The 20,495-nt window shown below is 48.2% G+C and overlaps 1 protein-coding gene across 3 annotated transcripts in view; it reads right to left on the reverse strand.

The window, feature by feature from the left end:
• The window catches only part of LOC138283857 (mucosa-associated lymphoid tissue lymphoma translocation protein 1-like), a 977,541-nt gene that overhangs the window by 423,880 nt on the left and 533,166 nt on the right, over positions 1–20,495 (reverse strand). The gene's annotated exons all lie outside the window — the stretch shown is intronic.

The following is a 20,495-nucleotide window of genomic DNA, read 5'->3' on the forward strand; positions in this document are numbered from 1 at the left end:
CAGAAGGATTGTATGTTGAAATATCATAGGTAGGAATATGTTCTCATACAAATATTGTTTACTAAATAACATTTGAAACAATATTGACACATTGAGTGTACAATGTATATTATTAACTCCAAAGGGCAATATTTCTGTAAGCGATATCTAGCACAATATTTGTGTTAGGGGATATTCTGTCTACGAAATGTTGACATCACACCAATATGAAAGGATCCCTACACACAGATGTCCAGTTCCACCACTTGCCAAACGTTAGTCAGTTTGACATAGTAAATGTAAGGAAATGCCTTCCTTGGCATGGTTACCCCCTGACTTTTTGCCTTTTGTTGATGCCAGTTATGACTTAAAGTGTGCTGGGACCCTGCTAACCAGGCCCAAAGACCAGTGTTCTTTCTCTAAACTGTACCTTTGTTCCCACAATTGGCACAGCCCTGGCACACAGATATGTCCCTTGTAACTGGTACCCCTGGCACCAAGGGCCCTGTTGCCAGGGAAGGTCTCTAAGGACTGCAGCATGTCTTATGCCACCCTGGAGACCCCTCACTCAGCACATGCATACTGCCTCACAGCTTGTGTGTGCTGGTGGCGAGAAAATGACTAAGTCGACATGGCATTCCCCTCAGAGTGCCATGCCCACCTCTCACTGCCTGTGGCATAGGTGAGTCACCCCTCTAGCAGGCCTTACAGCCCTAAGGCAGGGTGCACTATACCACAGGTGAGAGCATAAGTGCATGACCACTATGCCCCTACAGTGTCTAAGCAAAACCTTAGAAATTGTAAGTGCAGGTTAACCATAAAGAGTATGTGGTCTGGGAGTTTGTCAAATACGAACTCCACAGTTCCATAATGGCTACACTGAAATCTGGAAAGTTTGGTATCAAACTTCTCAGCACAATAAATGCACACTGATGCCAGTGTGGGATTTATTGTAAAATACACCCATAGGGCATCTTAGAGGTGCCCCCTGAATACCAGTCCGACTCCTAGTGCTAGGCTGACCAGTTTCTGCCAGCCTGCCACAACCAGACGAGTTTCTGGCCACATGGGGTGAGTGCCTTTGTCACTCTGTGGTCAGGAACAAAGCCTGTACTGGGTGGAGGTGCTTCTCACCTCCCCCTGCATGAACTGTAACACCTGGCGGTGAGCCTCAAAGGTTCATGCCTTTTGTTACAGCACCCCAGGGCATCCCAGCTAGTGGAGATGCCCACCCCTCTGGCCACTGCCCCCACTTTTGGTGGCAAGGCTGGAGGAGATAATGAGGAAAACAAGGAAGAGCCATCCACCAGTCAGGACAGCCCCTAAGGTGCCCAGAGCTAAGGTGGCTCCTGCCTTTAGAAATCCTCCATCTTGAGATTGGAGGATTCCCCCAATAGTAATAGGGATGTGCCACCCTCCCCTCAGGGAGGAGGCACAAAGAGGGTGTAGCCACTCTCCAGGACTTCTCACTCTGCACCCAACGCCCCCGGCTCAAGCTCCAGAGAACAAACACTGCAGAGAGGGCTCCAGGGTGACTGCGACGACGTGAGTAACCTGAGTCAACCACCCTGAGACCCCACAGCGACGCCTGCAAAGAGGATCCAGAGGCTCACCCTGACCGCGACTGCCTGGTAACAAGGAAGCCTACGCCTGGTCCAAGCACTGCACCCGCAGCCCCCAGGACCAAGATTAACCACCCACCAGTGCAGGAGAGACCAGCAGGCGGCCCTCATCCTAGCCCAGTCGGTCGCTGGCCCGAGAAGCCCCTGTGCCCTGCCTGCATCGCCTAAGTGACTCCCGGGTCCCTCTATTGCTTCCTATAGCAAACCTGACGCCTACTTTGCACACTACACCCAGCCACTCCTGTACCGCTGAGGGTGTGTTTTGTGTGCTTGTTTGTGTCCCCCCCAGTGCTCTACAAACCCCCCCTAGGCTGTTCCCCGAGGACACAGGTACTTACCTGCCAGAAAACCAGAACCGGGGCACCCCTGTTCTCCATAGGCACCTATGTGTTTTGGGCCCTCCTTTGACCTCTGCACCTGACCGGCCCTGTGTTGCTTGTGCAGTGACTTTGGGGTTGCCTTGAACCCCCAACGGTGGTCTGCCTAAGCCCAGGAGACTGACTGTGTAAGTGCTTTACTTACCTGCAAAACCTAACCAAACTTACCTCCCGCAGGAACTGTTGATTTTTGCAGTGACCACTTTTAAAATAGCTCATTTGCATTTTTACTAAAACTGTGTGTACTACTGCTTTGAATCAAAGCTCTATACTTACCTGTGTGAAGTGCCTTGCATTTTATGTACTCACCTCAAATCTTGAATCTTGTGGTTCTAAAATAAATTAAGAAAATATATTTTTCTATATAAAAACTATTGGCCTGGAGTTAAGTCTTTGAGTGTGTGTTCCTCATTTATTGCCTGTGCGTGTGCAACAAGTGCTTAACACTACCCTCTGATAAGCCTAATGCTCGACCACACTACCACAAAATAGCGCATTAGTATTATCTAATTTTGCCACTATCAACCTCTAAGGGGAATCCCTGGACTCTGTGCACACTATCTCTCACTATGAGATAGTATATACAGAGCCAACTTCCTACAGTAAAGTATTTACGTTGGACTCTATCATAACATGAGTGTTGTGAAGGAGGATAAACCATTACTAAGAGTACAGGGATCACAATGAAGGTACATTTCTCCCTACTGTTGTATTCGTACCAACTAGCGGGAAATATATTATAATATTTTAGGAGAAAGAGGCAATGCACTGACCTCAATCAAAACAACTGCAACAAAGCTCCTGATCAACAAACATATCTTCTTTGAAAGACGTTTATGTTTGCAAAAGGCATAGGAATTTGCCAATTTTGCCTTAGCCTTGTAACATGAACACAAAATCCTGTGCAAACAAGGATTCCAGGAACATTATAGCTAACCTTGTACTTAGGTGCTCAAACGAATGTGACAATAAAGATAGTCTAAAATATTATAAGTTTAGATCTCAAGTCTAATTTAAGCGCTCAAGAGAGAATGCAAAATCTACAGTGGAGAACATACCTGAATCTATTATTGAAATCAGAGTTTTACATTTTAAATTGCTATCAGAATAAAGGACAGAACTTACATATTGTCATTTTATGATGTGGAAGATACTTTAAGGCTCATTGGTTATTAATGCCTAGTAGATTGCTTCTTTTACCGATTTTGATGGCCAGAACTCAACAAGGATGCTTTCCACAAGAGAATATCCAAAATGCAGGATGAATGTGCATAAGAGATGCCAATATTAAATCATAATCCTGCGGGGGCGGAGCTTGCCCGGCTGCAAGATGGCCACGTTGTAGAGAAGCTCCGCAAGCCGCCCTACAACCCGCCTTCAAGATCTGCCGTTTACATGCCAAATTGACCCCACCGTGCTCGAGAGGCTGCAGAGAGCCATGCTCTGGGGGCTGTGACCCCTGTAACCTACTGCGAAGCGGCATGGCCGAAGGGCCAGACTCGAGGCTGGGCTGCGGAGGCCGGAACACCACGGAAAGTAAGGGACGCCCCGTGCTAGAAATCCAGCCTTGGACAGCGAGAGATCTGGGCGGGCAGGCCGGGCGCGATCTGATTTGAAGAGAGGAACAGCGGCGACAACCAGCGACGCACGCCCACAAAAGCGTTTCCCCTGTGAGGGGTAACAAGTGCTTGAACAGGCTGCCCAGAGATTACCGCCCGAGAAGGTAACAAAGATGGCAGCTGCGGCCTAGACGAGACACTGCACGGTGCGCGAGGAGCTGATTGGAATGACCAGTCCCGGAGGTGCAGGAGTGATACCGTGTTGAGTGCTGCCTCAGAGGACGGCGCTGGACACAGCAGTGCCTGGAGGTGCGAGTGGCGACCTCCTTGCGGTTTAGCTGGACACATGGCAGGATGTTATGGACGTGGCACTGCAGTGAGAGATGAGTCCCCTGGGGCCTAAAAGCCTGGTTGGACGGCTAGATAGCATGAACATATGGCTCAATAAGCCAGGAATACTGCTGTGCATCGTGTGACGACCGGAGGAGCCTAGCTACCCAACAAGGCAGGCAGACTTGGAGGAGGCTGATTGCGCAGAGGCTGGGAGATGACAGTCATCCTATTCTCGTAGGCTATAACACAGATTCTGAAAGTTAGCTGGCCAATAAAGAGTGAGGGGTGCCTGGCTTGGGGTGCCGCCCTTTGGCAGTGCGCTATCTGCATGGCCACGAGATTACGCACCATGGGCAAAACAGATAAACACCAAGTGTCACAGTGTCCTTTCCTCAGGATCTGCACGTCGCTGAACAAAAGGCCCACCTTCCGGCGTCACCAACTCAGAAGGGTATTATAGCACAGAGTTATGATGAAGCCAGTCGGGGGAAGGGAATTAGGGTAGGGAACAGCAGGGAGAGAGATCTGAAAAGAAAAGGTTAGAACAAATATGCATTTACTCATTCATAGAAATGTAACTCATCAATAGACTCTTTAATTGCATATTGGACCCCCTGCTCGCCAGATCGGGAGGTGTATAGAAGACCGGCGTCAGCGGGTAAGGCGCTAAAAGAGATAGCAGAAGACCTAGGACTGGTTGACATATGGAGATGTAGACACCCGACACAAGGGGGATATACTCACTACCTACTCGGCAGCACACAACCTACACACACAAATCGATCTCTGGTTGGTTTCTAGCAGTATATTAGGCAACTTAAAGATAGAAACCCCCTTGCCCCACACATACTCAGACCATTCTCAAGTCTTGCTGGTGATGGCTCTGGGCCCAAGGTGAACCCCCGATTCACATGGCGATTCCCACCATACTCACTCCTGGACTTGGTGTTTTGAGAAGAGCTGGCTACAGCTATACAATACTTTTTTCGACTTAACATAGGTTCAGTGGACAGTATACGCACCGTATGGGAGGCATTCAAGGTGTACATCCGAGGTATAACTATTGAAAAACATGCAGGAGTCTTGCAATCAGTCTGGAGCAGGTTAGACACATTGGAATATGAGCTCGCCCAATTAAAACAGATGCACTTACACACAGGGCTGACTGGCCCAGTCATGCAGGCCATGCGCACTAAGCTGGAGGAATTCAAGGACACAGCGCTCACAGAGCTCCAACACATGGGGAAATACGCAGCGCCCCGCGGTTATGGAGAGGGGGAGAGGCCGGGGACGATGTTGGCAAATATGATGCGCCCAAGTAGAGAGAGAGACATGATTACAATGGTGCAGGCTGAGGATGGCAGGGAACTCACGGACCCAGAGCAAATAGGGAGAAGGTTTCTTAAACATTATGAAGGTCTGTATACCTCCAAAATTGCCCCAGACTTGGAGGCACTGACGGACTATCTGTTTCACATAAAATTACCATGGCTAACGACTGAGGATAGGGAGACCCTCATGGTGCCTCTGACTGTGGAGGAAATGGGCCGGGCCCTGGGTGGTATGGCAGAGGGGAAGGCTCCAGGACCGGATGGGTTGACAGTAAAGTTTTACAAGCCTTTCAAAGATATTCTGTTCCCACATCTGAGTAAAGTTTATGTGCAGATGGTGGAAGACGGTATAATGCCCCCATCCATGTGAGAGACAATACTGATTGCGCTGCTGAAGCCGGGTAAATCCCCTGGGAGGTGCTATTCCTATTGCCCGTTATCTTTGATAAATGTTGATACCAAAATTTATGCGAAGATCCTAGCGGACAGGCTGGCTCAATTTTTGCCCAAACTGGTTCAACCAAAGCAGTTGGAGTTCGTTCCCGGCCGCAGTCTTACTGCTAATATCTGCATGTTGTTCGGGCGATGCAGAATGTTAACCCGGAGGTAAAAGCGGTGGCGATCTTTTTAGATGCCGAGAAGGCGTTTGATTCCGTTGAGTGGCACTTCATGACAGCAATATTAACATGAATGGGGGTAGGGGGCCTATATTTACAACTGGCGATGACACTATATAGGGAACCACTGGCCAGGCTGCGGATCAATGGTACGGTTTCGGACGCTTTCCAGATAATTAGGGGCACCAGACAGGGGTGCCTGCTGTCACCTCTGCTGTATGCTATAGTGGCAGAACCCTTGGCATGTGCTCTGAGGGAGTATCACAGTCAACGAGGCCTGCAATTTCAGAACTATAGATTGATGCTCTCCACCTATGCGGATGACACTTTGTTATATATCAGGGACCCCCAACGCAATGCGACACCGATCTTGGGGGAAATAATAAAATATGGTATCTTTTCAGGATTACGGATCAAGTGGGGTAAGTCAATCATGTTCCCCCTGCCGCCAGTGGCAACAGAGTTCCCGCTTCAGTGGGAAATGGGGTCAGTTAGATACCTAGGCATTCGTGTACACACAGATCCAAAGATAGTAAAAGCAGATAACTATGAGGCTGCGATTCAGACCTTAACAAAAGATGTTGACACATGGATCAGACTGCCACTGTCACTGGTGGGGAGAATAGCCCTCATGAAAATGGTAGTGCTCCTGAGATTCCTGTTTTTTTTTCAGAATGTACCCATGGTGCTGTCAAAAGTGTTTTTTGTAACCCTAGGGGAGCTGTGTATCAGGTTGGCCTGGGCTGGGAAGAAGCCGAGAGTTAAGTGGGAGATTCTGACCTTGCTGTATGAGATGGGTGGACTTAACACACCGGATCTGGAGCTATATTACAGAGTGGCACATGCTACATTTGCCCACACTTGTATACATGGGTCCCGGGATTTGCCCTTTTTAAAAATAGAACGAGAACTGGTGGTCCCGGACCCCTTACCCAGTAAAATTTTCTGCCCCCCCCCGTTCAAAGACTTGGGGTGCTTGCATCATTGAATGCCACCACATGGCCTGGCATGACTTAATACACCGGCAGGGGCATACTCTCCTATACGCTCCACAGGTGCCACTGAAGTGGTGTACGTTGCATGCGCTATGGAGAGATGAGGAGTTTGCAGACGCCATGCGCAGGTTAAAAATTACGACTATGGGAGAGGATTTCCGAGAATGGAGCATGGAGGTGTGGGAGGAGGTCATGGAGTGGGTGGACTGGACAACACCACTGCTAAAATATCAGTATCACCGAGCTCAACACACAATGGGAGCATTACTGAGGGAGAAGATGAGAGAACCCTCGGAGGTACGGCCCCTATCTGCGGTGCTTACCGAAAAGCAGCTGCGGCGCTTGAGATCCCAACTCTATGCATACATACAAAAACAACGTACACACAAACTCACAAAAGCACCACTTGAGTGGCAGGGGGACTTGGGGATGCAGCTAATGGACGAACAGTGGCGGTATTGCTGCTCGTAGACTCGAGAGATATTCCTAAATGGTAGACACCTCCTGATACATTTTAAATACATCAATAGAGTATATTACACCCCCATGAGACTACACGGATATGGGCTGCGTTCAGATGCCAGGTGTCTCTGATGCGGAGAAGACCAAGCAGACTTTCTCCATATGTTGTGGTTGTGCCCCGGGGTTTATCGCTTCTGGGAACACATACTTACTGAACTAGGAAACATAGGGGGACATAGGCTAGATCATGATCCACTCTTGGCATTGCTCGGCTGGGACAGGGGAGTGCCAAAATAAAGCCGCCGAGTGATGGCTATTGGGCTGCTGCTGGCTAAACGGTGCATAGCAATGCGATGGGATCGGGGTCCGGTACCAATGGTGGGCGAATGGCATACAGACATGGTGTACTGTAATACGCAGACAGACGCCTACAATGAGCTGACATCCCCAACTAGTAGGCCAGTACCATACTGGGAAATATACAAACAACACCTGACTGGCACTGAAATGAGAGAACCAGAGGGCAAGTAATTAAGCGATAGGGAAATCAATGTTCCCTAAGCACACACAGCCATTTTGGATGCTTAACAGTGATTTGGCAAAGGACGCCAGCTGTGAGTAGATGACCGAAGGGAAGGAGGGGTAACACCGGGGGACTGCGCCACTTGACACAAACAAATTGTTGGACTAGCAACTTCACGAACCGCAATTTCAGGTCTGGAATGTACAATGAGATATGCCATATCAGATGTAATGTATGGTGACCTACTTGCTCACTGTGAACATTGTATGAAAAGCATAAATAACATTTAAAAAAAAATCATAATCCCACTGATGTGCTGAATTTAATAATGGGGGATGCAAAACATTTAAACCTTAAAAATGGTATCTGCCATTTTTACACTTTTATGAAAATATGTCATCAGACCTATTGAGAAAGGATACTATGGCAGAAAATGAATGTTTATGTGACCTCAAGCAGAAACCGTGCTTGCAAGATCCTGCAGCCACAAAAGGACTAGTCTTCTTCAGAGTCCACTGAAAGAACCCAAGGTTTGCTTTTTATTTCTTCCTGTAGATCCCATCCTAAAAGTACATTTGATATCCAAGTTCACATCCAAGTCCTATGGATACATGAAAGCTAACGTTACCAGAACAAGACTCTTACATTCAGAAATGGTTAGCAAACCAAACCATTCTCCTCAACTAGAAGAACTACAGAGGATCAGGTAGGCATTTTTGGACAAGCAAAGGAGCTTCAAGTCCAAGAGGTGACAAGGTCAAGCGTGGGTTGTACCAATCAGGACGGTGTTCCAGCACAAATGGAGTGTCCTCTGAACCAGTGATGTGGGAAAAGTATCTTATTAGTAGTGTATTTATTAGGCAGTCTTTATATCTCCCTCAAAAAGAGGCATTCAAGGGGCACAAAGTTGACCTTTTGGCAAACGGACTACCTACGGACTGACAATATAAATGGAATTAAATTAAATTTAAAAATATAGCTGTAGTTGTTGCAAAGCATGGCAGTGAAAGAAAAGTTGGGACTGTTGTGAATGATGAAGAAGGTTTCTTTATTGCAATGCTTGTGTAAAACTTAAATAAATTTCATCAGCGAGAGTCCTGGCTATTCCTCAGCTGCTACCTTCTGACGTCTGCTTGAATCATTGTACCCCACAGCTCACCCTGTCTCTATATTTTCATTTCTCTATCTCTAGCTCTCACTATGTCTCTATCGCAATCCAAAACTGATTCTTTCTTTACCCACCTATTTCTAACTCTTATTTTCTATTACTCTTTCTACTACTCTGCATCTTTCTTACCTTATCCTTCCCTCCGTAACTTACGTCTGTCCCAACTTCACCCATCTCTCTACTGCCCTTTTCTCTTTACTTCACCTCTCTCTATGTGTCATTACCTCCCTCTGTACCTCTCATGCCCCACCTTCATTTCTCTCACTTAGTGGATTTGGTGTCTCTCCAGAAAAGCAAACACAGAGAAAGAGGAGAAGCCAGGCAAAGGAAGACAATCAAGAGGAAAATGATCAGATTTCACCAGATAGAGTTCTGCACTGATTTTTCACTATTGTGCTGAAAATGCCAGCTGTTAAGAGGGGTATTACGAATATGCTGCAAATTGAAGCTAAAATATCAAGCTTTGTGTGCATGCGTTTTATTTTAATATATTTACTAGTTCACAAAAACATTCAACAATTCATCCGTCCTTAGATAAAAGGCAGAAATAAGCTACTAGGACATTGAATTCTACTTAAAAAAGTGTTGTTGCAATACAAACAATTTAGATCTAAGGACAAAAATAAATGGTTTATTCAAATCTTGTTTGAGCATTGTTTAGGTACTGCTTCACTGGTAGGTACTCTTGGCTGTTACTAAATGTTTCCGTTTCTGAGTGGTTATCATGTGCCTCACTATAATTTGGTACCATGAGGACCAGAAAGAGTTGAAAAGGGTAATAAATCCAGTCTGAAGGAGCCCCTAACAGGTCTCGCTAATGGGTTGTTGGAGTGGAGAGGAGTTACAACTGCACAACTGGGTAATACTGCCAGTGGGTATAGAAGCCAGAGCAGTGGTGAATGGTGGAAAGTAAACCTCCACCAGGTACAGAAGAGTTAAAGATGGGTGGAGAATTTGGGAATATTGCACAATGGGCTCAGCTTGCTTGCGAGGTATGTGGGCATTATCTGCATGAGTTCATTTCAACAGCATAGCAACCAGAGAGGAAACAGGCCATGTGGCGCAGTACACTGGCTTCGGCATAACCAAAGCGGGCATGGAATGAGTGAGCCCAAACAGCTTACGGAGCAAAGATAGGGAGATCGCAAAGAAACACTCGTTCGGTGCAACAATTACCAGGAGAGTGGATTGAGGTCTGGCTCTGGAGTGATGGAGGGACTGCAGATACTATCAATCAATCATAGCATTTGTAAAGCGCACTACTCACCCGTGAGGGCCTCAAGGGGCTGGGGGGGGGGGGTTGTTGCGTGCTGCTACTGCTTGAACAGCCAGGTCTTGAGGTGTCTCCTGAAGGTTAGCAGGTCCTGTGTCTGTCACAGGTGGATAGGAAGAGTGTTCCACGTCTTGGCGGCAAGGTGGGAGACATTCCGGCAGACATTCTGTGGATGTGTGGAACGGTGGCGAGGGCAAGGTCAGCGGAGCGAAGCTGGCGGGTCGGGGTGTAGAAGGAGAGTTGTCTGTTGAGGTATTCTGGTCCGGTGAGCGTGGGTGAGGAGCTTGAACGTGATTCTCTTGTTGACGGGGAGCTAGTGCAGGTCTCTCAGGTGGGCTGTGATGTGGCTGTGGCGGGGGATTTCCAGGATGAGGCGTGCAGAGGTGTTCTGTATGCGTTGCTGTCTTTTCTGGAGCTTGCCCGTGGTTCCTGTGTAGAGGGCATTGCCGTAGTCCAGTCTGCTGCTTACGAGGGCTTGGGTGACCGTCCTTCTAGTGCCGATGGGGATCCATTTGTAGAACTTCTGAAGCATGCAGAGGGTGTTGAAGCAGGAGGAAGAGACGGCGTTGACTTGCTGGGTCATTGATGGCGATGGGTCCAGGATGAACCCCAGGTTGAGTGTGTGGTCGGTGGGTGTCGGTGCGGTTCCCAGTGTGACAGGCCACCAGGAGTCGTCCCAGGCGGAGGAGGTGGAGCCGAGTATGAGGACCTCAGTCTTGTCAGAGTCAGTTTCAGGCAGCTGCTCTTCATCCATTCGGCGATGGCCTTCGTTCCTTCATGGACATTGGTTTTGGTGGTGGCGGGCCCCTTGGTGAGGGAGAGGATCAGCTGGGTGTCTTCGGGGTTTGAGACGATGTTGAGGTCGTGAGAGTGGACAATGTTTGCGAGCGGAGCCATGTAAACGTTAAAGAGGGTCAGGCTCTGGGGTACGCCACAAATGATCTTGGTGGCTTCAGAAGGAATGGAGGGAGGCTGAATCTTCGGGTTCTGCCGGTGAGGAAGGAGGTGATCCAGTCCAGGGCTCTGTCGCAGATCCCATCGTTGTTGAGGTGTGCGTAGGGTGTGGTGGCAGATGGTGTTGAAGGTGGCCTAGAGGCCCAGGAGGATGAGGGCAGCGGTTTTGCCGTTGTCAAGTAGGGTCCTGATGTCGTCAGTGGCATCTATGAGGCAGTTTCAGTGCTGTGGTTGCTGCGGAATCCAGATTGGGACGAGTCCAGAGTGTTGTTCGTCTCGATTACTTTTGCCGGGAAGGGGCGCAGGGAGATGGGCCGGAAGTTCTTGAGGTCCTTTGGGTTCCGCCTTGGGTTTCTTGAGGAGGGCGTTGATCTCTGCGTGTTTACAGCTCTCCGGGAAGGTGGCAGTATTGAAGGAGCTGTTGATGATCTTCCGGAGTTGGGGTGCGATGACTGAGCTCGCTTTGTTGAAGGTGTGATGAGGGCAGGTGTCGGATAGTGAGCTGGAGTGGATGGTGTTCATGATTTTGATGGTGTCATCGTAGTTGACGTGGGTCCAGGAGAGCAGGAGGTTGGTGTGGCTGGGGGGCGGTGAGTCTGTGGTGTCAGTGGTTGAAGGGAGAGTGTGAGTATTGAGTCTGTCATGGATGTCTGCGATCTTGCGGTAGAAGAAGGCGGCTAGGGAGTAGCAGAGGTCTTGCGATGGCGGGATGTCGCTGACGTTGGAACCGGGCTTGGAGAGTTCCTTCATGATATTGAAGAGCTCCTTATAGCTGTGTGCGTTGTGTTGCGCCGCTGCGTGCGGCACGAGCCGAACATTCGGCTCGGGCCGCAGCACGCCGGTCATAATACGCGACGCGCCCCCAGCCTGCTCTGTACCTTATGAGGCCCCAAATTGGGCATGGGGCCTCGTTCTTTTTTAGCGCACCGCGTGTCTAGGCAGGTCTGACCCCCCCACTCACCTGTTCTTTTCTTTTCTTCTTTTTTCTGGACATCTGGTTGTGCCTTCTTTTATGTTTTTCCCCCTTTCCCATAGTACCCTTCTCTTCCCAGCATTCCTTGTTCCCTACTCTCTATGGTTCCTAGTCCATTCTGTTCTATGTGCTTTTCCCTATCTAAGATGGTGTCCTTTTACTTCCTGTTGGTCGTTTCCTGTTCGTCGTTCCAGTGTATTTTCCTGTATTTTGTTCCTGCTGTTACCTATTCTTTTTGTTCCTGCTGCAGGATTCTATCTTTTTGGAGGTTTTTTCCCCTTTCAGAGTTTTTTTCCCTCTGGCACTACTTCTGAGGGACATGGCCTGCTCTTGGCGTACCCATTGCCTGCAGTACCGTGGCTACCAGAAAGAGTCGCCCCTACTTGGGCCAAGGCCGAACATTCCAGAACAGGATCCACACCATTCGATCTGCGGCCTCCAGGGTAAAGCAGCACGTAAGTTGTGACAGATTGCAGCGCCCAATACTCCCGACGTCGCCTTACATCATGGATGATACAGTGGCGGCTGCTGCAGATCCTGGCTAATCTCTTCTGGCAACCATTCAGCAACAAGCTCAGGAACTGCAACAATTATGCAATGAGAATTCTGCTTTATGACAAGCTTTGGCCTTTCGCAGTGCGGATGTTCCGGCCGTCTCCACCTCTACTCCTCATTTCTCCGGTGAACCAACTAAGTTGCGAGAGTTCCTCGATGAATTGACGGTGTATTTCGCCTTCCGACATACCCAATTCTCCCACGACAAGACAAAGGTGGGATATCTTATCAGTGCGTTATCCGGTCCTGTCTTGGCCTGGGCAACCCCAACGGTATCCTCCAATGACCCAGTATTATCGGACTATTCCGCCTTCGTGAATCGGTTTAAACAGATGTTCAGTCGTCCAGGATTGGAGGCCTCTGCGGAAGAAGCCTTATGTGACATCCAACAAGGCTCACAAGATGTCCTCCAATATATTACCCGCTTTCGACAGCTAGCGGCTGAGACCACTTGGGTGGAACGAACTCTAATGACTTTATTCCGTAGAGGACTGAAAGAGGAGCTTAAAGATGAGTTAGTACGCTCCACCCGAGTTGAAGATCTTCGTGGTCTGATGGATCAGGCTCTTTCCATTGAATACCGTCTCCAAGAATGATGTATGGAGAAGAGAAAGAGTAGAGGATCTTCTCAGCCAAGCACTTCACGTGTCTTTATGCATCGTCCCGAGGAACCTCGTCCTCCCGCCAGAGACACCGAAGGCGAACCAATGCAAGTGGATACCACACGAGGCCCACTTTCCGTTAGCGAGCTGGAAGACAGACGTAGGAAAGGATTGTGCCTGTATTGTGGTGCTGCCAGCCACATGCTTCGTACCTGCCCCGTTCGTCCTCAAAGGCCATCGGGAAACGCCACTTCCCGTCCTCTGTAAGAAGGGAGGGGACGGGATCATCGGCTATACCTTCCATCAGTTCATTCAAGGACAATGCCACGACTTTGTTTATGTTACCTGTGATGCTACATTTACCGGACGGCCGTCAAGAGAGAACAATGGCTTTACTTGACTGTGGTGCCAGTGGCATATATATGGATAAAACGTGGGCCACGACTCAACAAATACCAACACGACCCAAAGAAACTCCAGAACAAGTTCACACAGTGGATGGGTTCTTAATATCCTCTGGTCCAGTTGATACCACCACCACGACACTGAGTTTACAATTTGGAAACCACCATGAACACATCTCATTTGATTTAATATCATCCCCCAATCATACTATCATTTTGGGAATTCCGTGGTTCATAAGACATAACCCTTATGTAAATTGGGAAACCCGGACTATTTCCTTGTCCTCACAGTTTTGTCATGAGAACTGCTTTGCTTCAGACACTTATTGGTGACCCAAGGGGTTGATGCCTACTGAAATTATTACCGGATGGTCCATCAATACAGTTCAAGGTGTCCCCGATCACTATCTAGAATTTCAAGATGTCTTCCAAAAACCAACCAGACCTGTGTTACCTCCACATCGAGATTACGATTGTGCTATTCCCTTGGAACCCAGAGCTATTGTTCCCTTTGGGAGGATGTATTTACTCACGGAACCTGAAAGGGAAGTTCTAAAGGAATATCTGCAAGAAAACTTACATAGAGGTCTTATTGTACCATCGTCCTCTCCGGCAGGGGCTCCCCTCTTTTTTGTACCCAAGAAGACGAAGGATCTTCGTCACTGCCTGGATTTTCGAGGTCTAAATAAAATAACTATAAAAGACCGTTATCCTTTGCCCCTCATCAAGGATATACTAGAGGCAGTCAGAGGGGCTCTACGATTTACCAAATTGGATCTTCATGGAGCCTACCACCTTTTGCGTATTATAGAAGGAGACGAGTGGAAGACTGCTTTCCGGACCCCATTTGGTCATTATGAGTACAGAGTTATGCCTTTTGGTCTCACTAATGCCCGTTCCATTTTCCAAAGATTTATGGACTCTGTGTTCTCTGATCTCTTGAACCATACGGTCGTCATCTATTTAGACGATATCCTTATTTATTCTAGACGTCCTGAACGTCATTCCTCTCACGTGAAACAAGTCCTCCAAAGACTCCGGGAACATCAACTGTAAACCGGAAAAGTGTGAGTTTGACAAGACCGAAGTCAATTATTTGGGATATCACCTTAGTCCCACTGGAATAGCAATGGACCAGGAAAAGGTACAAGCCATCCTAGACTGGCCATCTCCTTCCTCTATTAAGGAAACGCAATGTTTTCTAGGATTGGCTAATTTTTATCAGCAGTTCATCTTAGACTTTGCAGAACAAACCAGCCACATAACTCAAACATTAAAAAAGGAAAATTTAAAGAAAGGCTTTGTCTGGACAATGGCGGCTGAAAAGGCTTTTCAGAGTCTAAAAAAGGCCTTCACTCAAGCACCAATATTGAGACACCCAGATACTAACAAACAATATATTGTTGTTACTGATGCTTCTGAAAGAGCCATTGGAGCTGCCTTACTCCAACAAGAAGATGACGGTCTTGAACATCCTGTGTTCTATTTGTCCCATGTACCCTCTGCATCGGAACAACATTACTCAGTACTTGAAAGGAAGCTGTTAGCTCTGAAAACAGCCTGCCTAGAGTGGAGACAGTTTATTATGGGTTCCAAAGAGCCCTTCGAGGTGAGAACAGACCATCGTAATCTACAATGTTTACGTAATTTTTTATGCCAGAACAGTCGTCAGGCTCGTTGGGCCTTTTTCTTCAGTCAGTATGACTTTTATGCCACCTGGACTTTTATATTCCTGGATCCCAAAACATTCTGGCTGATGCTCTGTCTCGCCGTTATCCAGATTCTACTTCTACCCCATCCCAGTATCTACTTGAGCCCAGTAAAATCATCGGAGTAGCTCAGTCTTTCCTGGATGAGGTACAACTGGAATATTCTAACCTGACTGATCAAGAATTAAAGAAACTGAACATAGGTAAAATGCAAGGATATTATTATTATTATAAGAACTTGTTGTTTCTCCCTACTAATGGAGTAAAAGAAAGGGCACTACAAATGTGCCATGATTCGCCGGTCGCTGGTCATAGAGGCATTAAGGCCACACAAGAACTACTCTTGCGATCTTTCTGGTGGCCTACCTGGAAATCGGATGTCGAAAGATACGTGCAGGCTTGTCCCATATGTGCTCAAGTAAAGATCCCTGTACCAGACCTGCAGGATTACTACAACCATTACCTGTTCCACCGTCTCCCTGGCACACCATTTCTACTGATTTTATGTGTTCATTACCTCCATCAGCAGGAAACCGGGTTATCATGGTCACCATAGATTCCTTTACTAAGATGGCTCATTTCACTGCCCTGAAAAAACTACCTACATCCCAAGAACTAAGTCAGATATTTATCCATCATATTTTCCGTCTCCATGGACTTCCACACAGCACAGGGGACCTCAGTACATGTCCCGGTTTTGGAAACATTTTTGTAGGACACTGAATATCAACATAGCACTATCATCGGGTTTCCATCCTCAAACCAATGGACAGACTGAGCGTCTCAACCAAGGATTGGAGCAGTACCTTCGCTGCTTTTGTAATTTTACCCAGAGCAACTGGAACACTTACCTTCCTATCGCTGAATTCTCTTACAATAACACTGTCCATAGTGCCTCCAAGGTCACTCCTTTTTTCTGTTCTTATGGCTATCATCCTACTTTTTTTCCTACTACTCCTCAGTCTGCCTCTTCTCTTCCTGCTGTTACTTCATTCTCCAGACGACTTTTACAGATCCATAAATTGATTAGAGCTAACTTGTTGAACACCAAGAGATACATGAAGAGAATAGCAGACAAGAAGCGTAGGGATGCTCCAGAATATCACCTTCAGGATAAAGTCTGGCTTTCGTCAAAATTTTTACCTTTACGCCTTTCTCAAAATAAGTTCACACCTCGTTCCTATGGTCCTTTCCGTATCCTTCAGCTGATTAATCCTGTCACTGTCCGTCTTCACCTGCCTCGTACCTGGAGGATTCACCCGGTCTTTCATGTTTCTCAGTTCAAACCTTATGTACCTGATCCTTACTCTCGTCAGTTTCCCTGTCCTCCTCCTGTGTTAGTGGATGATGTACCTGATTATGAGGTACAAGAGATTCGTGACTCTCGTATCTTTCACAAACATCTTCAGTATTTGATTCATTGGAAGGGTTACCCTCTCAGTGAATGCTCTTGGGAAGATGCATCTTCTGTTCACACACCTCTTTTGATTCGCCGTTTTCACCACTTGTTTCCGGACAAACCTGGGCCTTCAGGGGGGGGGTGGGGGGACCTACTGTTGCGCCGCTGCGTGCGGCACGAGCCGAACATTCGGCTCGGGCCGCAGCACGCGGTCATAAGACGCGACGCGCCCCCAGCCTGCTCTGTACCTAACGAGGCCCCAAATTGGGCATGGGGCCTCGTTCTTTTTTAGCGCACCGCGTGTCTAGGCAGGTCTGACCCCCCACTCACCTGTTCTTTTCTTTTCTTCTTTTTTCTGGACATCTGGTTGTGCCTTCTTTTATGTTTTTCCCCCTTTCCCATAGTACCCTTCTCTTCCCAGCATTCCTTGTTCCCTACTCTCTATGGTTCCTAGTCTATTCTGTTCTATGTGCTTTTCCCTATCTAAGATGGTGTCCTTTTACTTCCTGTTGGTCGTTTCCTGTTTGTTGGTATTTATGGGCTGTGTTTCTTTCTCTCCTTGCGCTGCAACACTTTCTGTTTGGATGGTGTCTTCGCTCCTGCTTCCTTGTAGTCCTGTGCTGATTCTCGTCGTTCCAGTGTATTTTCCTGTATTTTGTTCCTGCTGTTACCTATTCTTTTTGTTCCTGTTGTAGGATTCTATATTTTTGGAGGTTTTTTCCCCTTTCAGGGTTTTTTTCCCTCTGGCACTACTTCTGAGGGACATGGCCTGCTCTTGGCGTGCCCATTGCCTGCAGCACCGTGGCTACCAGAAAGAGTCGTCCCTACTTGGGCCAAGGCCGAACATTCCAGAACAGGATCCACACCATTTGCTCTGCGGCCTCCAGGGTAAAGCAGCACGTAAGTCGTGACACGTTGCTGTCGATGTGTTCTTTGAAGGAGGTTCCTTTGGCGGTTTGGATGAGTTGGTGGTGTCTGTGAATGGTGTTCTTGAAGGCTGTGTGGTTGTCCGGTGTCTGTTCTTGTCGACACTTTTTCTCGAGTCTTCGGCATGTTTGCTTTGATTCTTGGAGGTCAGCCGTGAACCAGAAGGCCTTTCTGTTGGTGCATTTGTTTGAAGGATTCTTGATAAGGGCAAGAGTATTGGCACAGTCGTCAATCCATTGCCTGAGGTTGCGGGCGGCTGTGTCGGTGTTGTCGATTGGTGGGTTCCGGGAGAGGGTGGTGATCAGTTGGTCTTCGGTCACCTTGTTCCATCTGCGGTGGGGAATCCGCTGCGAGTGGTGGTGCGTTGTGGGTTTCTCGAAGCTGAAGTGGATGCAGCTGTGGTCGGTCCAGTGGAGTTCGGTGGTGTGGAGAAGATTGGGTCGAGCATGTGTCCTGCGCAGTGGGTGGGTGTCGTGACGAGTTGCCTGAGTCCGAGGTTGGCGAGGTTGTCATTGGTGTTCTCATGGTGGAAGTTCAGGTGCCCAATGAGTATGTAGTCTGTGGATGCGAGGGCGTGCATGCTGACGACGTCGGTGATGGAGTCGCTGAAATGATGTTAGGGTTCGGGGGGTCTGTAGACAAGGGTCCCTCTGAGGGTGGTGTTTGGATCGGTGTGGATCTGGAAGTGCAGGTGTTCGGCGGCACTGAGGGTGTCTTCGGTGCTGGTGGGGATTCTGAGGGTATTCCTGTGGATGATGGCGACGCCTCCTCCTGGTCTGTTGGTATGGTCCCTACGGGTGATCTTGTAGCCATCCAGGATAGCTATGGCGATGTCGGGTGCTGAGGAGGGGTTCGTCCAGGTCTCAGTCAGGAAGGCGACGTCGAGTAGGTTCCAGAGTTCCGTGGCGTGTTTGTGGACAGAGCGGGTGTTGATAAGGATGCATCTGAGATGGTTGCATCCTGCCTTGGCGGGCAGGTCACTGGCATGGAGGCTAGTGAAGATGCAGTTACGGCAGGAGAAGGGTCCGCGGGTGAGTTACGGGGTGACCTGGTGGCAGGTGGATGAGTGGCCGGCGTTGAGCGCGTGGAGGGTGATGGCGTCGTAGCAGCATTGCGGGGGCGAGAACCAGGGGTTTCGGCACTGGGTGCAGTCCATGCGCAGACAGACTGGCCTTATGCACCTGCTGCGCCTGTCCACTGCGTGGCCACCATTAAGTAGAGAGGGGAGGGGAAAGGAGAGGACAGCTGGGAGGTGGGAGCAGGAAACAGCACAAAAAAAAGTGGGCTGGGCAGCAGCGGCAGGAATGCAGCGCAAGAGAGAGGAGGGTGGCAGGGCCACAGGGGCAGCAGCGTTGGGAGAGAGAGAGACGGGGAGAGAGAGAGAGCGTAGTGAGAGGAGAAAGAAATAGAGAGTATACAGAAAGTAAGAGAGTAATATAATAGAAAGTATAGTAAATAATAGAAAGTAAGAGAGAGAGAGCGTAGTGAGACAAGAAAGAAATGGGGAGGAGAGAGTGAAACACAGAAAGCGAAAGACAAAGGGAACACAAAAGTGACAGAACACAGAAGGAAAAGCACACAAAGAGTGAAACAGAGGCAAAGTAGGAAAAAAGAAGAAGAGAGGCAGAGAGCAGCATAGTAGAAGAGCAGAGCTCTCCCACTAGACACCAGGGAAGAGGCGCAAGCAGAAGCCTGCGGCTGGAGGAGGGCCTCGAGCTCCTGACAGAGGTCAGGAGTTCCAAGGAACAAAGGGCTCTATTTGCCGGTGGAGCTACAGGAGACAGAGCAATTCACTGACTATGGACTACCATTTATGATAAAAAAATATATAAGAGAGAAATTTCACTTTTTCTACTAGCAGTGCAGAAAAAGAAGGGTTTGATGGAAAATGTCTGAAGCTCACCATGAGGGAAGGGAGAAAAGAGTGGCTTTGACAGAAACTGCAACGGGGGATGGGCACTATGGTGCAAATACTGCTGAGCTATATGGATAAGGAGATGCAGGGGCAGGGGCTAGTGTTCCCTGCCACCCCCACTTACAATACAGTGCCTGAGGCCATGCAAGCTCTTTTTTGATGGGTAGCTGAAGTCTAATAACTGCAATGCAATTTACACAGCGAGAAGGTTATACTGGCTGTTGTCTAGATTGCCTGACACAAAAACCTTTACGTTTTGTCACTGTTTTCATCATTCTCTGCAACTTAGACAACAGACAATCGAAAGTGAGAAAACATGACCTGTAGGGGCAACAAACAGCTTAAGTTACGACGTCTGCCTTGTGTATCCCCACATGGCCCCAACACCTGACTGTGCTCACTCTCCCTACAGCGGCTCTGGAGAAGGTCTAGCTGAGTCTTTCCCAGGATACCACCCTAGACCCAGCTGCAGTGGCCATTTACCGAGGCCCAGGTGCCAGCAACACCCTCATCTATGGTAGGACACTGTGCAAGACCCTTGAGAACACCAAGTCTTACTTGATTTGTGCAAGACTTTACAATATGTCTGGAGTCTAGTGGTGTTGGAGCGTAACTTTTAGTAATGCTTTTAATGCACCAGATGTCTGCATCAGGTGACATTTATATTCACGTTTAAAAGCCTAAGATAGAGAAAAGGCTGCACTGAAAATATTTTAAAAGTATTCCCGTTTACATTTCATGGCAGCCGTTGTGCCTAACAGAACTGACAAAGTGCTAACATGATTTAAAACAATGTTGATATATTTTAATCATTAGAA

This window comes from Pleurodeles waltl, chromosome 3_1 (assembly GCF_031143425.1).
Source record: "Pleurodeles waltl isolate 20211129_DDA chromosome 3_1, aPleWal1.hap1.20221129, whole genome shotgun sequence".
NCBI classification, from domain to species: domain Eukaryota; kingdom Metazoa; phylum Chordata; class Amphibia; order Caudata; family Salamandridae; genus Pleurodeles; species Pleurodeles waltl.